General features: G+C 40.3%; 1 protein-coding gene across 5 annotated transcripts in view; it reads right to left on the bottom strand.

Annotated features, from left to right (window-relative positions):
• Positions 1-18,060, bottom strand: part of OTUD7A (OTU deubiquitinase 7A) — a 314,106-nt gene that overhangs the window by 231,154 nt on the left and 64,892 nt on the right. For 2 of the 5 annotated variants that reach the window (XM_077263913.1, XM_077263912.1), the window contains exons 2-3: positions 6,771-6,911; positions 1,675-1,783 (exon numbers count right to left, since the gene is read on the bottom strand). The exons of 1 other annotated variant lie outside the window; for it this stretch is intronic. The gene's annotated coding sequence lies outside the window, so the exon portion shown is untranslated. Of the gene's footprint in view, positions 1-1,670; positions 1,784-6,770; positions 6,912-18,060 lie in introns of all 5 variants that reach the window. 2 more of the 5 variants (XM_077263911.1, XM_077263914.1) reach the window with 2 other exon arrangements.

The following is an 18,060-nucleotide window of genomic DNA, read 5'->3' as shown; positions in this document are numbered from 1 at the left end:
GCCCCGTCAACAGAGCAGAGCAGAAAAGAAGAAGCTGCTGTCAACATTCTAACAGTTGAAACAGCAGAATCATCGGTAGGCACGGAAGAGATCGGCCCAGGGCAGGACAGACAGGTAGTCAGCGACTATCTGCCTTGAGCAGCAGAGTGGCTCAGTGATTAGCACTCTTTGCAGCACCGGGTTCGTCGGTTCAATTTCCACCGAGGACAACATTTGCCAGGAGTCTGTGTGTTGTCCCAGTGTTTGTGTGGCTGTCCTCAGGGTTCTCCGGTTTCCTCCCACACTCCAAAGACATGCTGATAGGGAATCTAGACTGTGGGAACAGTAATGAGGATGACTGTAAAGTGCTGTGGAATTAATGACATATCAGGGGTGAGCAATTAATTTTCCAGAGGGGCCACATGAGAGACCATGACTATTGTGGAGGGGCGAACTAATAGGCTGAAATTAATTCTGCTCAATATTATTACAATTAATATAAAATAATTATAACTAATATGTTATCACTTAATATTGTGCAGAGTTAAGTATACTGACATCCCCCTATATGCCGTATGAGCCCACACACAGTCCCCCCATAAAACTGTAAGAGACCACACACAGCCCCCTATATACCGCAAAAGCAGATACAGCTCCGTATATACCGTAAGAAACCCCACAGAGCCTCCTGTATACAGTATGAGCCCCCATATAGCCTCCTGTATACAGTATTAGTCCCCAAGTAGCATCCTATATACAGTATGGTTCCCCACGTTAACCTCCTGTTTACAGTATGAGCCCCAACGTAGTCTCCTGTATACCGTATGGGTCCCACGTAGCCTCCTGTATACAGTATGAGCCCCAAAGTAGCCTCCTGTATACAGTATGGGTCCCACGTAGCCTCATGTATACAGTATGAGCCCCCATATAGCCTCCTGTATACAGTATTAGCCCCAAGGTAGCCTCCTATGTACAGTATGGGACCCCATGTAACCTCCTGTATACAGTATGGGTCCCCATGTAACCTCCTGTATACAGCATGGGTCCCACGTAGCCTCCTGTATACAGTATAGGTCCCACGTAGCCTCCTGTATACAGTATTAGCCCCATGTAGCCTCCTGTATTCAGTATGGGTCCCCACATAGCCTCCTGTATACAGTATGGGTCCCATGTAGCCTCCTGTATATAGTACGGGTCCCCACGTAGCCTCCTGTATACAGTATTAGCCCCCATGTAGCCTCCTATATACAGTATGGGTCCCTACGTAACCTCCTGTATATAGTATTAGCCTGCGTATAGTTTCCTATATACAGTATGGGTCCCTACGTAACCTCCTGTATATAGTATTAGCCTCCGTGTAGCCTCCTATATACAGTATGGGTCCCCACGTAGCCTCCTTAAAACAGAAAAAAAAAAAAAATAGAAAAAGTCCCAGATATCTCCTTTAAAGATATACAGTTATAAAGTGCATTATGGATATCAGACAACCACTTTAATGGTTGATTGCCGGTTACAATAAAATAAAGACAGTCAGGAAGCCATGTGATGAAATAAGATTGCATCTGACGCAAGAGATACAAAACACAAAGTGCCCAGAACACAGTATGAAAGCAGGCCATAGCTAACTGCAGACGTTATGCTTTTAAGACTTAGCAAGATACACTGAAAAAAAGAAGCCTTGGTAAAAGCACTCACTTCTGGCTGCTACTGTCAGGTTAACTGTTTCCAGGCATCTCGGCTGATTATGCTCTTAGGAGAAGCAGGATTGACACCCATCCAACTATTGTTATGAGGACTGTCTGCCCTGCAAAATGAATGAAAACAAACAGAAGTCAACCAGATGCTGCTGCGCAATACATTGAATTACAAATTCACTAAGAATGTGTGAACGGTAAAAATAGAACAGCCGAACTCGCACCAAGGATGGAAAATAGCACATGATTGCAAGAGACCTGCATCAGAATGCTGATCAGCAGAATAAAGAGCTGAAGAATGCAGAAATTGTCTACTACAAACCAATGAGGGATCTGAAATGAACGGCCTGGTACAGACTGAAATTCATCAATTATCTCCAATTAATATTCTAATAAGCCAGTAGTCTTAAAACCTTTAGTGATTTGCAGCCAAGTACAAAGGTTATTTTGTTAAAAATCCAAAAACTACAAAACCTTCTTTGGTGGAGTTCACACCTGCAATATGAATTCCATTCAAACTGTGATCGTTACTCCCCTGTAACGGTGGTAATCAACGCACGTTCCGATTGTTGCAGTTTCACCATTTAAACACAACGGTCAATCTCTGATGCATTGCAACCATGACAGCCAGGAGCCTGCTGACAGTACTCATAACAGCCTAGTTAGCCCTTCTGTTAAAAAAACGGTTGTCCAGGTTTATTATGACAGTCTGCAGTCACAGCCGGTGGCGGCAGCGAGAGCGGGCCCAAGTATGCAATATGCATTGCTCTCAGCCACACTCCAACTAGACATGTGCGGCATCACTCAATTCACTAATATAGAGCTGAAAAAATAAAAAATTAAATTGCAACAAGGTTAAGTTCCCACAAAGTTTTTTTTGATAAGTTCTTGACTCTGGAGCAAAAAATGCAGTATCTTACAGTTCCAGCAAAGTGGACTGGATTTATAGACCTCTCACACCCATGCTTTTTTATGCTGTGTAAATTGACCTACAGTGCGGGTTTCAATTCAGAATTGCATTAGAAGTTGGCAAATCGGCAGGTGAAAAAAACACATGAGGGTTTAGTGCGTTCACACCCTTCCGCAAGCTAATAGGTGCAAAAATACTGCAGAAAGTTTACATTAAAAAACTCAGCAAATACCCATCATCAAATTATGGATATCACAGATCAATAAACATGTTAATGATATCCAAATGGTGAAAAATTAGAAACCAAATTTTCAAAACATCTCGATTCATCAAGCATAGAGACTGAGCGCAATGAGCACAAATACACGCACTTACAGCATTAGCCTGTTATCAATGTGGTTATTTATGGTTCACTGAGGAATGTTCTGCCATGCACATTGCAAATCATCAGAATCCACTGCTGGCAGCTCTCTTTGCAACTGATGACTTCTGACTTTCCGTTCGATTGGCGACAAGTCTGAAGACTCTGTAGGCCATGTTTAAACATATTTAGGCTACACATGCTTTTCACAGTAACATGAGCAACATGCGGCAGCGGCCTGGTATTGTTGTGTTGAAAAACAGCACAAAGGACACTGAAATGTCCGTATCATTGGTTCTGTGATTGATCTATTGTGTACTGCAAGTGAAAATAGACATAACAAAACATGATGGAAAAATATATATATATTAAAAAAAAATAAATAAAAAAAATGTATGGCTCCTGGAACAATGGGAGAAAAAAAAATGTCTGTGGCCATAAAAGTTAAGCTGTTCCATCACTTCCGGAACAACACTGTGTACAAACACTGCAGAACACTTTCCAAACTCCTACCAGCACAAACTACATAGCCCATCTCATCACAGCGGTCTGAAATGATCTCAGACTTTTCATCCAAAGCTTTGCTCTAATGCTAACTAATCAAATATAGAACACAGTTGTAGACTATCAGAACTCCCAGGCTAATAAAGGGACTAAAATAGTTTTATAAACGTAATTTTTTAATAATGTAGGTTGTAATCAATATGCATTAGAATGCAATCTATTAATCCACTGGAACTCACATGGATCAATTGATGAAATGACGCCATACTGAAGAACTGTGCAGCATCCCCTGCGTGTACAGAACGAACGATTAAAGTAAAATGTATACCATCATTTATTATATTTTTTTATCACCAAAAACACCATATTTCTGCTCAGTCATAGGAGCCGTCACCTGACAGAGAACTATGGGGTCTTTCAGGTAATTGTCACCATTTCTGGCAACATCGGCTTTGAACGCTGCAATTCTATATATATGTAGTAAAATACTAAAAACAGAAATTATAATGATTCGTGATGAATCCTATGTAATGTGATTATGGAATAAAGTTCTCTACTGAACACAGGCAAAATGTCATCCAATCCTCTCCAGCACTTAAATGAGTCATATGTAATCCCACAAGCAGGCAGCGCTAAAAGAAAACGCTCTGCTGTTACGAGTTCCCTGCAGGTTGTTTCTTCCATTGAGAGAAAGGTCAGAACACGCCTTGCTGAGACACACGTTTCCTTTCACAAAGCTGCTGTCATTTATGCGTGAAAAATTAACAACGGAAGCAAGAAGCAAGAAAGTACAATTAGTAATTCTGCTCAGGCATCCCTCTGCTATTCACCGCAATCCACTCCATTCATCACTTCACCCTGGAATACTGGAACACTGCAAGAGCACAGTAAACTCTTACTTTAATAAATTGGACTGACTTACAAATTAGCATATATTAACCAAAAAAAATTATCCGTTCCGAAACACTATTTCCTACCAATAATATGTGTAGAAGGGAAAATGTGTCACGATAAATCTGGTCTAAATAAGAGAGTAGGGTCCTCAGGGGCGGTCTTTTATTTACTTAATTATCAATAAATGACACCCACACAAACTAGAATATTTGCTCAACCTTAGTATCCCCATTTAACGCTGCTGAAAGTGTTAAATGCGCCCTTGCCATTCTCAAACAGTTTCATCAGTCACCTTGAATGGCTTCCAATGAACAAGAATGCGTGCTCAAGAGTTCATGTTCATTTGTGAAATCATCGGCCTTCAGAATGTTTTTGCCTTTATCAGGTGTTTTACAGAAGAAGTTGGTATTATTTCCACACAGTGCTGAGCCTTATGCCACAAATCTTCTAAGTTAGAATATAGCAAGAACCACTCAACTAAGCAAACAACATGCAATCAATACTGTTAGTTCAATCAATCAAGAAAAAAAAATTGCTAGAACCTTGAAGGTATTCTCAAGTGCAGTTATAAACCCATTAATTGCTATGATGAAACTGGCTCTCATGAAAACTAAGAATTAAACTTCAGAGTTAATAGCCTCTGAAACAGTAAAATTGATAGCACCTAAGATAACAGCCCTCGTAAATGATGCACAGACATCAAGTATCAGAAACATCTTAACGTTAAGTATTCAGAGAAAGTGCGAGAAGCAGACCTTTATAATCGTATTGCACAAAGAAGCCACTATTGAAGACCCCAATCAAAAAGAGGAGACTTGTTTGGAGCAAACAACAGAAGTAGTGGACATTAGATCAGTGGAGGTCTTTACTGAGGTCTGATGAGTCAACATTTGAGATTTTTGATACCAACTGCCATGTCTTTGTGAGATGCTGGAAATGTGAGGGGATGGTTTCTGCATGTGTGCTACTCAACCTTGAAGCATGGGGGGGCAGATTTGATGGTGTGGGTGTTTTGCTGGTGATTTATTCCAAGGTATACTTACAGAGCATAGCTATCACATTCACACAATTACAACAGCATTCTGCAAGGAGAAGCTATCCCATCTGGTTTGCACTTAGTGGGGCAGTCATTTGTGTTGCACCACGATTATGACCCAAAACACACCACCAAGTTTATAAAAGACTATATGACCCACAAGGAGAGGGATGGAGTGCTATGTCAAATCCTCCACAATCACTCAACTTTAACTCAATTGAGATGGTTTGAGACGAGTTGGACCATAGATGCAAGAAATTACGCCCCAGCTCCCCGTCAACTGGCCCTCGCTGACCCTCAAAGGACCCTAAAAAAAGCCATCACCAACACCTACATAAAGTGCTTAAAGTGCATAGTATAGATGTGTAATATTGTGTGTCTAGTCAACAGTGAGCCGTGCAGGAATATGGCTCAATGTTCCAAAAAGATTTATCCTTATACGGATATGTTGTAAGCGCCCTTGCATAGAATAATTACGGTCTCTATACTACGTGCAAAAGGAATGGCTTAAATGATGTCTCAAAAATGATTACATGAGGAGACAACAAACCCTATATATCCCAGAAAGGTTTAAGAGGCAGTCAAGTCATGCAATAAACACAAATGGCGTGGTATATGTATGCATGACCCTAGAAACACAGTAAATCTATATTAGATATAGGTACACATGTAAAAAAATGCCCATAGTTCGCCCCCTCCGGACAGACAAAAAGGGGGACATTTCAGGATGGGTCACCTTGAGATAAGTATCGCTTTATCTATATCAGTGTTTCTCAACTCCAGTCCTCAAGACCCCACAACAGGTCATGTTTTCAGGATTTCCTTAGCATTGCATAGGCAATAGAATTAATGCTTGAGCAGGTGATGAAATTATCACCTGTGCAATAGTAAGGAAATCCTGAAAACATGACCTGTTGTGGGGTCTTGAGGACTGGAGTTGAGAAACACTGATCTATATTATTGTGCAAAGTGAGCAGTATTCCTGTACCCAGCACACAACACCTTTACTAAGGTGGTGTTTTTTTTAGGGAGTCCTTGGAGGGTCAGGTAAGGCCAGTCAACGTGGAGCGTGGGCGCCATTTCGTGCATCAAGGGTGCCAACCTCCGCTGTCAGGAAGGGACAATATAGGGTAATACACATTTTATCTTTCCTAGACCTTTCCTAGTTGCCATGTACCAATGCCAAATCCTAGGCGCACATTTTTTTTTTATCCCAGTGTGTATTTTCTCCTGGGTTAACCTGTACCAGACCCTTCTATGCTCCTTTTTATTGTTAATGAGGAATTTTTGGTATTTTTTACATATACTAATGAAAGCTTTTTTTAATGGGTTTCTATTTGGTTTTTCTTCCGATAGCTGTTGGCCAATAGGTATGTAATTTGTGTTACAAACCTGTTGTTTTGAAGATGGTATCTTGAGATCATGAGATAAGTCATAGATTTCATCTATTCTGTACTGTAGTCAATGAGAGCTATTCAGGTAGTTCATTCTTAGAATGAATTCTTGTAAAGGAGGGTCATTATTTCCATACAACTGTGAAATAAAACAAGAAATCTCATTAAACTTCCTTCCTCCTACTAGATGAGCTATATTTAAAGACGCCAACCTCTTGTGGCAAGTTGTTTGTGCTTCTGCATAGATATTGTGCAATGGAAAATATATAAAGGTCTTTGAACGCCTCAAAAATTGTAACCAATCTCAAATAGGTCAATAGAGAGTGTTGAATGCAGGATTATCAGCCACACATTCTTGAGTACTAAAGGTAAATAATCAAAAATATGGATAAAACTTGCATGTAAGACAGACAAGCTTCAGGAAACACTGACAATACAGCATCATTTGAACACATAGCAGTTACGCTACAGATTTTACCAGTAGAATCTAGAATAAATGTTTCCAACAACACTGTCTACACAAAGCAACAGAATGGTCCTCCAACAAAGTGGAAAAGATGACATCATCTCCTTGGTACCCTTGTCCGATTACAAGATATTGTCCACCAGACCCTCATTATCATCATCATTCCAGGGAAACGGCCAGAGCTCCTTGGCCACCTTCCTGATTCCCACCTTCAGATTTGCGCTGACCCAGAGGGCTACTACCACTCCCAAAGGCTCCAACGCCACAACTCCCAGAGCCAGCAACACAGCTTGGCATGAAAATCATGTCTTCCATCTCCTCTTGCCCCTTCTCATCCGAGAATAAAGCCTGAATGTTCATTTCTTCCAATAAACCAAACTGAACAAGTTCTTCTCCTGCAGTATGCTCCTTTGCCCCCGGGGTGCTGTGAGTTACATGGTGCAGAACAGAAACAGATTATTGATGGACTGAATATTCCGCTCTGTGTAACATTAAGTGTTCTAGCAGAGGGGAGGTGGACTGAGCAGAACATTGTCTTGAGTTGGTAGTGTCGCTGTCAGAGGTTACATCATCTTTCTGTGATTGAGATGAGTAGTGACAAATATACTTTCCACAAATAAGATTGGCAGAGGAAAAGGAGGTCAAATGTGACATGCATCTGTTACGATTACAGCCAGGATGTATGCTGCCAGGACTGCCTAACACATTCTTATGCTTATCCGATATATTTTTTTGCCCTACTGTGTCTCTTGCCCATGCAATGTTTGGATTTGGCATACACGACAAACTTGGCCAACTCTGGAAAAAATATGACATCAACCAAAAAAGCTAGGAGACTGTCAAAGTGCACGTGTCGGACAAAAAGGATAAATCAACAGCCTGCCTGTAACATCAGTCTGGCGTGTATGTGTCGCTAGTTGACATTTCAAACCGATGTGGCAAAACAGACCTGCACAGTTAAATGTCGATTTACTGTAATAATTTATGTACAAATTTTAGGAATAGTTGAAATGAACGTCCCTTGGTCAAAAGGACCACGTAAAAACTAGTGCCAGGACGTAGGAATATTGCCTAAAAATGCAGCAACAGACCACTGTATGGTTGTTTGGTGTACCATCGCCATAAGACAAATATGTAACTGGTTTTTTTCCATTTGTTTTTCTTTGGTGAGGGGGTGGTAGGGGTATTTGTTTAAAATGTTCCCAATCTTAAGAAAAATGCTTAACCTTAAATAAAAGTACGGTAGTTGACCTGTAGATACAAGCAAGGAAAGTAATTTGCAAAAATTGCCAGCTGTATTGTTGTGGCGTCTACAATTATTAAATACAACTAGTAAGCCGATTACAAAAACGTAATCCTATATGGTTCACTTCATTATTTCTTTACAATACCGACTACTTTTCCCTTCTACAAAATTAAATTGGAACTTAAGGAAACAAAATGCTAGGCTACAAAGTTTCTACATGCATGTTTACTGCTGGAAATGACCATGTGGCAACAGCAGGCATTAAGATCATGGGCAATATTGTATCTAAGGTAGACAATTAAAACGGTTATTCAAAAAAATAAAGAGAGACCTTTTATATTAAATGTGAACAAAACACAACCATGTCTTTACAAGATCGGATGAGAAAGAAAATCTAAGCAGAATTAGGTTCCAAAAGCAAAGCAAAGCTGTATTTATGCAGCACGTGTGCATATCTAATATTAGACTATTGGAGCAATGAAGTGGGCAAAAAAATTTAAAAAAAAATTAACCAACGCACACAGGTTTGTTTTTCTCTGCCATTTTGCTTAGGCTCAAAAAAGGCTGGTTACGGCCAAAACACTGCCTTGATGAGGCATTTTAAATAAAGGAAAGAAGTGATGATGACTGATGCTTTGGAAACAATTTGTCTCAATGCACATACTGTTAAACAGTAACGGTATATTTAACTCCTTCCTGACATACGCCATACATATTCTGCTCTGCAGGAGCTGCGTTCCTGCAAAAAGCAGTACAGGTACAGCGCACTGATCGCGCAACCTCACACTAAGCAACGTGGCGATCGGGTGCGCGTGTCAGCTCTGACAGCAACGCCGCTGATTGCGGGCATTTAACCCCTCCAATGTTCTGCAGTGCAGAGGGTCAGATCAGTGATCTGACATACAGTGATGTCTCATCCGGCGACAATGTAAATAAGTTACAAAAAAAGTTATATTTTAAATTTATTTTATTTACTTTTTATAAAAATCCCCAAATAAAGTAAAAAACAAAAATACTTCTGTAAATAAAAAAATTAAAAAAAAAACAATAAAAGCACATTTGGCATCGCAACATCAGTCACCACCCGCTCAATAAAACCGTCCCACTAGTTATCCCCTTCAGTAAACACCGCAAGAAAAAATAAATAAAAAATGGGTCACAAAACAATGCTTTATCATCATTCCGACGAATAAAAAGTGCAATAAAACGCGATAAAAAAAAAAAAAAAAAAGACATGCAAATAAAAAAGTGGTACCATTGAAAATGTCATCTTGTCCCGCAAAAAACAAGACCGCAATACAGCTCCACCAGGGGAAAAATAAAGTTATAGCTCTCATAATAAAGAGATGCAAAAATGATGATTTTTTTTTCTATAAAATAGTTTGTGTGTAAAAGCGCCAAAACATAGAAAAACTACATAAATTGGGAATCGCTGTAATCGTACTGACCCGAAGAATAAAGTTGTCTTACCAATTCTAGTACACATGGAACGGTATTTTAAAAAAAGCAATTTCTGAATTGCTGGTTTTTGTTCATTCGGTCTCCCAAAAATTGGAATAAAACGCAATCAAAAAATGTCATGTGCTCGAAAATGGTAACAATAAAAACCATCAGCTCGTCCCGCAAAAAAACAAGCCATAACATGACTGTCGGCGAAATATGGAAAAATTACAGCTCTCAAAATGTGGTGATGCAAAAACTATTTTATTTGCAATAAAAAGCATCTTTTAGTGAGTGACAGCAGCCAAACATAAAAACCCCATATAAATCTGGTATCCCTGTAATCGCACCGATCCGAAGAATAAAGTCGCCTAATCACTTATACCACACGAGGAACGGCGTAAAATATAAAACCAATTCTTCACCTGCTGTGGATTCTTTCATTCTGCCTCCCAAAGTTCGCAGTAAAGCTCAACGCACATTTGCACTTGCATCGGGGTTGGGCTTCCGTGTAAATCTCTGAATTACGTGATTCAAACGGAACCTCTGGCAGAAGATTCCCTATAATGAGGCAGATGGAGGAACTGTGGATGCAGTCTGACCTGTGATCCGGTGGTGTCTGTCTTTTTAGGATTGCATAGAAGTGCCGTCAGCCCCAGTTTTGTGCACTTCTGAAAAGGAGGACACCACTGAACAGAGGTCAGAGAGTCCAGAGTAAGGCCGGCCTCACACTGGGCGTAAGACAATACGCCACGTATTATACGTCCGTACTACGGCCGTAATACGGAGAAATGTTCCCAAAATATTGATCCGTAGTCAGGGTGTGTCAGCGTATTTTGCACATGGCATCCTCCGTATGTAATCCGTATGGCATCCGTACTGCGAGATTTTCGCGCAGGCTTGCAAAACCGACATCTAATGGATTTATGTGCTCAAATGTTCGGGAAAACATATATACAGTATATATATATATATATGTCATTGAGACACATATATATATATTCTGTATTTAGATTTCATTCAGCGCGATATGTGTTAAAAGCCGGTAATTCAATTGCCGGCTTCTCATTTCTCCTGCACAAACCCGACAGGATATGAGACATGGTTTACATACAGTAAACCATCTCATATCCCCTTTTTTTGCATATTCCACATTACTAATGTTAGTAGTGTGTATGTGCAAAATTTCAGCGCTGTAGCTGCTGAAATAAAGGGTTAAATGGCGGAAAAAATTGGCGTGGGCTCCCGCGCAATTTTCTCCGCCAGAATGGTAAAGCCAGTGACTGAGGGCAGATATTAATAGCCAGGAGAGGGTCCATGGTTATTGGCCCCCCCGTGGCTAAAAACATCTGCCCCCAGCCACCCCAGAAAAGGCACATCTGGAAGATGCGCCTATTCTGGCACTTGGCCACTCTCTTCCCACTCCCTGTAGCGGTGGGATATGGGGTAATGAAGGGTTAATGCCACCTTGCTATTGGAAGGTGATATTAAGCCAGATTAATAATGGAGAGGCGTCAATTATGACACCTATCCATTATTAATCCAATTGTTGGAAAGGGTTAAAACACACACACACATGATTTCAAAGTATTTTAATGAAATAAACACAGCGGTTGTTGTAATAATTTATTGTTCTCTCAATCCATCAGGAACACCCTCGCTTGGAAAAAATAATAAACGCACAAGATACATACCTTCTGGTGAACCGTCTCGTCCCACGAAGTAATCCATCTGAAGGGGTTAACTAATATTACAGGCAGGAGCCCTGCTAAATGCAGCTGTGCTCCGTGCCTGTAATCCCCGGCGAATGAATGAAATGTAGGTCATTGACCTACATTTCCTTCAGTCGCGGTGATGCGCCCCCTGGTGGATGTCCTCATATGACCTGGAGCGTGGGAAAAAGTTCCCAGGCTGCAGTTCATGAGAACATCCAGCAGGGGCGCATCACCGCGACTGAATGTAAGTATAGATCACTGCTTTCCTTTCAGCACCCGGGGATTACAGGTACGAGCGAGTGGTTTATCGCAGCTCTGCCTGTAATATTAGTTAACCCCTTCAGATGGATTACTTCGTGGGACGAGACGGTTCACCAAAAGGTATGTATCTTGTGTGTTTATTATTTTTCCAAGCGAGGGTGTTCCTGATGGATTGAGAGAACAATAAATTATTACAACAACCGCTGTGTTTATTGCATTAAAATACTTTTAAATCATGTGTGTGTGTTTTTTTTAACCCTTTCCAACAATTGGATTAATAATGGATAGGTGTCATAATTGACGCCTCTCCATTATTAATCTGGCTTAATGTCACCTTCCAATAGCAAGGTGGCATTAACCCTTCATTACCCCATATCCCACCGCTACAGGGAGTGGGAAGAGAGTGGCCAAGTGCCAGAATAGGCGCATCTTCCAGATGTGCCTTTTCTGGGGTGGCTGGGGGCAGATGTTTTTAGCCACGGGGGGGCCAATAACCATGGACCCTCTCCTGGCTATTAATATCTGCCCTCAGTCACTGGCTTTACCGCTCTGGCGGAGAAAATTGCGCGGGAGCCCACGCCAATTTTTTCCGCCATTTAACCCTTTATTTCAGAAGCTACAGCGCTGAAATTTTGCACATACACACTACTAACATTAGTAGTGTGGAATATGCAAAAAAAAAGGGGATATGAGATGGTTTACTGTATGTAAACCATGTCTCATATCATGTCGGGTTTGTGCAGGAGAAATGAAAAGCCGGCAATTGAATTACCGACTTTTCACTAACAGCGCTGCGTATTTCTCGCAAGTCACACTGCTGGTCAGTGTGGAATCCGTATTTGGAATCCGTATTTTTCTCGCCCCCATAGACTTTCATTGGCGATTTTTTTGCGCAATACGGTGACAAACGCAGCATGCTGCGATTTTGTACGGCCGTAGAAAGCCGTATAATACTGAACCGTAATATACGGCTAATAGGAGCAGCCCCATTGAGAATTATTGTGCAGTTTATTTTGCGAGTTTTACGGACGTAGTTTATGCGCTCATACGTCCGTAAAACTCGCTAGTGTGAGGCCGGCCTAACACTGCTGCCTCATTATAGTGAATGGATCCCTTGGGGGTTTCATCTGAATCACGTCACTCAAAGATTTAGATGGAAACCCCAAAGTAAGTGCTCAGCATTGAGCGCCTGATAACTGATCGCCAACGTTATGTAAAATGTTCCCAATAAAAGCTTCAACTCAATCCACAAAAAAGCAAGTCCCCACTCAGATCTGTCATCTGTTAATGGAAATATAGGGGTCTTCCACGTTACTGGTAGCACAAAGGCTATGGAAAAATGTAAATGGCTCCTCGCCCCCCAAAAGGAATTGAGCAAATTCTCCGTTCCCAAATCCAAATGCCCCCCCCTCTGAGCCCCAGTGTGCCTAAACCACATTTAGCGCCCACGTTTGACATTTCTGTTGTGATGAGAGCCCGCCTAATTTACAGGTACGCGTCTCCAAAAGCATGAGCTGGGTATAAAATACTGGTCACTGCAGCGTACTGGTCACTATAACGGGAGTATGCAATTTTCATTAAGCAACATCCACTGCTGCTTGTTTCTGGAAAACACCCATGGAGTCAAAATAGTCACTACATCTGTAGATAAATTCCCAAAGAGGTATAATTTCCAAAATGGGGTCACTTGAGGGGGGATTCTGCTCTTCTATCACTTAGGGGCTCTGTATGGGGTCCGCAAATTATTCTAGGAAAATCTGCGTTCCGTACCTCCAGAGTCTCTCTGTATGGATAAGGCCGGGGTCACACTAGAGAGTTTTACGGATGTATGAGAGGCGCAAAAACTACACATTGCACATGGACCAATGTTTCTCTATGGGGCAGCTCCTATCTGCCGTATATTTCTCAGCTGTATTTTACGGGCTCAGAATAGCGTGGGAATTTTTCTGAATATTTTCTCACGCTAGAGTTCATATGAGTTTATGCCAGCAGGGGACGCAGCACCGCAAGTCTACAATGCTATGTTCTCCTGCATTCCATTCATTCACCAGTTTTTACAGGCAGGAGCACAGCTGCATTAGCAGAGCTCTTGCTTGTAAAATTATTTAAACCCCTTCAGATTGATTTACAGCGTGGGACTTGGCTAACATGGGAGAGGTATGGGATATTGTTGTTTTTTTATTTCAACTTTGTTTCAGGTGACAAGGGTCTTCAATTGGATTGAGTGTATAATAAAGATATTACAACACCCTATGTATTTATTTCATTAAAATACTTTTTTCCAAATGTGTGTTTTTTTAACCCCTTATTAATATTGGATTAATAATGGATAGGTGTCTTATTGACACCTCTCCATTATTAACCAGGCTTAATGTCACCTTACAATAGCAAGGTGACATTAACCCTTTATTACCCCATATCCCACCGCTACAGGGGAGTGGGAAGAGAGAGGCTAAGTGCCAGAATAGGCGCATCTTCCAGATGTGCCTTTTCTGGGGTGGCTGGGGGCAGATGTTTTAAGCAGAGGGGGAGCAAATATCCATGGTCCCTATCTAGGCTATTAATATCTGCCCTCAGTCACTGGCTTTCCCACTCTGGCGGAGAAAATTACGCAGGAGCCGACGCCAATTTTTTCCGTGATTTAACCCTTTATTTTAACAGCTACAGCCACAAAATTTTGCACACATACACTTCTAACAGTAGTAGTGAGGAATATTAAAAAAAAATGCCATACGAATGACACACGGATAATTTTTGGCGAAAAAAAATAATAATAAAAAAAAAAAATCGCATCCTCGCATTGATTATGGATCAATGTTCAGGAGCTTTTCTGCGTATTACGGCTGTAAAAAACGGACCGTATTTCCCTACGCCAAGTGTGACGCCGGCCTAAGTAGTACTGTACAGCCACATATGGGCTATTGCCACATTCAGTATACATTGTGGGACAAATTTTGATGCCATGTTTTCACTTGTTGGGGGTTTCCGGCTCACCGGGGGCTCTCCAAACATGACATGGCGTCCGCTAATTATGCCAGCAAATTTTACATTTAAAAAGTCAAATGGTGCTCTTTCCCTTCCGAGCCCTGCCGTGTGCCCAAACAGTAGAATCCCCCACATATGGGATATCAGAATACTCAGGAGAAATTGCACAACAAATTGTATGATCCTTTTTCTCCTGTTACTCTTGCAAAAGAAAAAAAAAATTAGGTCTAAAGGAAAAGCTATTTTAAGAAAGAAAAGTAAATGTTTATTTTTTCCTTCCACATTTTAAAGATTCCTGAGAAGCACCTGAAGGGTTAATGAACTTCTTGAATGTGGTTTTACGCACCTTCAGTAGTGCAGTTTTTAGAATGGTGTCACTTTTGGGTAATTTCTGTCATATAGGCCCCTCAAAGTCACTTCAAATGTAAGGTGGTCCCTAAGAAAAATTGGTTTTGCAAATTTTGTTGTAAAAATGAGAAACTGCTGGTCAACTTTTAACCCTAACTTCCTAACAAAAAAAAAATTGTGTTTTAAAAATTGCGCTAATGTAAAGTAGACATGTGGGAAATGTTATTTGTTAACTATTTTGTGTGATATGACTGATTTAAGGGTATAAAAATTAAACATTTGAAAATTTATTTTTTTCTACTAATTTGGTGTACAGAAATCTGCAACAGGCAGATATTTAAAGCTCTGTTTTGTACCATGTTAAGGCATTGTCTTTAAGTTTTCCCAAGTTCATTATTTTTGTAGCCATAAAGGCACTATTACTGTAGGTTCTGTGAAAATTGTGATTCTCCTATAAACTATTAAAAAAATAAACTAAAAAAAAAATCAAAATTCAATATAGCAGTGGTCATAAAGGAGGACTTAGATCCACTAGTAGATTTTCTGGCAGTTGATTAAGTTCTGCCACTAAAAAAATAAAAAACATAAATGAATAAAAAGAAGCAATAAAGTATAACAGTTTTGACTTGATTTTGGTATGTTGTCTGTCATAGACAAAAAGTGTAAAATCCATAAAGACCCCTGAAGAGAGGGAACATTTCACCCTCACACTGAACATATGGGATTAATTATAACTGAAGTAGTGAGAAAGAATTGACACTTCAACCTCCATTGAAGTAGGACATCCTCTTGTGAACAGGTAATTACAACAAGGGATCTGCTGAGAGCCAGCCACCAAGTATAGGATTCATATACTCTGAGGCAGGGAAGTACAATTCCCTCTGTTCAAGCGAATTCTCTCAGACACTCTGGATCCAGTTGTCATTGCTGAATACTGAGGTTTGCATCAATCTGATGTTTATGGGAGATATATTTTTGGCGTCGTGGAAAAGTGATTAATATAATGCATTCACTCACATCACCCTAAGGCCGGCCTAACACCTTCAACTTAATATCGGCCAAATTGATAGTGCTATCCATGCCATGTTTAATATCCATAGAAAGGTTAAATTGTGATAGGAAACATGACAATCTCCCATCTAGGACCACCAGGAGTGAAAATATCCTGAAAGTTGGGGGATCTCAATCTTCTAAAGACCTAGTCATGAGCCATTTCCATGACATAGGTTAAGTAAAGGTTTTCCCTTTTATTCCACGCAATTGTATACCCCGTATTGTTTTGTTCCCATTTTCTAATTTGTACATTTTTATTTTTATAAACACTGCCTACTTCTCTGGATTAAATAAATATATAAAATTTAAATAGCTCCATTCCTCTTGCTCTGTAAACCACACCTCTGAAGGAATACACTGTCACAACAGGTCTTCAACCTGCGAGTGTGTGTGTGTGTGTGTGTGTGTGTGTGTGTGTGTGTGTGTGTGTGTGTGTGTGTGTGTGTGTGTGTGTGTGTATGTATGTATGTATGTATGTATGTATGTATGTATATGTGTGTATACAGTATATGGAGGTGTATAAACAATACGCTCACTGCGAGTTCCCCTATAACTGTCCTTGGAGAAAAGCAGCCGTGGCCTCTTCCATCAATCGTCTGCCAACTGCCTACTTGTCTTGACAATTGGAGGCAGAGGAGTTGATGTCCCCTGACATTCTCCATAAAAAGCAGGGGCTTAGCTAGAGTCCTTTGGATGCCAGAACAAAATTTGGAACTGAACACTGTATCACCAACAGATGTGTGGGACCCAATGGGATTGCTAGACTCTATAAAGACATGTTTAAAAATAATAATTTTCTATGAGATTTATATATTATATTTCTATTCTCTCATGTCTGTGTTTTTAAGCAATACTTTTAAATAATGCAGCTATACAGTTAATGCCATACTGTCACTGAACAAAACCAACTATACCAAAACCCGCTACACCCAGACTAATATTACTAATACAAAGGCAAATAATTGCACAACATCAGAAACATATTATTACCACATAATGTCTTTTTTTTTTAATCACCATCCTATTAGTGAACAAAACTCACTACAGCAAGATCAATATTATTAATTATACCACATACAAGGGACAAATACTGCCACATCATTACCACATAATGCCAGCAAAGACAGTGGTGAAAGTACAGATCTTCAGTAAGATTAGTGAGGAGAGCAGACTGTCTCATTACATGTCTCACACAGGAGAAAGGCTGTTTTAAGACATTGTTGAGGCATGTTCTTTTTTCCCCAGAATGTTTCTGCCTGCTTATGATTGGCCAATATTATACAGAAGAGGAAGCACACACCCCCAGAGGAAAATCACTGTTAACGCCTGTTGATAGTATAAATTAAAACCTAAACTTTACAAGCCAATATCTACTCAAATGAGAAATAAAATAAAAGAATATGTTCCTCTCAGCTCTGCAGTCACTGTTCCATGATGTGGCCAGGTTAACATGCCAAAACAGATGAAAGGTCCTCTTTAATGCTTTCATGTGTTTTCTAAGGCCATATGGCTACATGTTAAAAAGCTCTTCAATGTGTGGCTGTTGCCAGCGCTTAGAAATATGGAGACAAATATAGATTTGTCCCTTGAAAGGTTTGACTAATTGACCTGCTGTGCGTCAGAAAGTTCATGAAGTCAACAAATCAAGTCTGATCACTTGGGGAGACCCAATACTCTCTCCACCCGCCTGAATTATTCCGGCAGAATATTGATAGCACTAGACACACTGAGGTTCAGGAAAATGACAATAAAAGGGTTAAGTTTTCCTATATAC

The sequence above is a fragment of the Ranitomeya variabilis genome, chromosome 5 (genome assembly GCF_051348905.1).
Source record: "Ranitomeya variabilis isolate aRanVar5 chromosome 5, aRanVar5.hap1, whole genome shotgun sequence".
Lineage (NCBI taxonomy): Eukaryota > Metazoa > Chordata > Amphibia > Anura > Dendrobatidae > Ranitomeya > Ranitomeya variabilis.
This window is presented reverse-complemented; position numbering and strand designations above follow the sequence as displayed.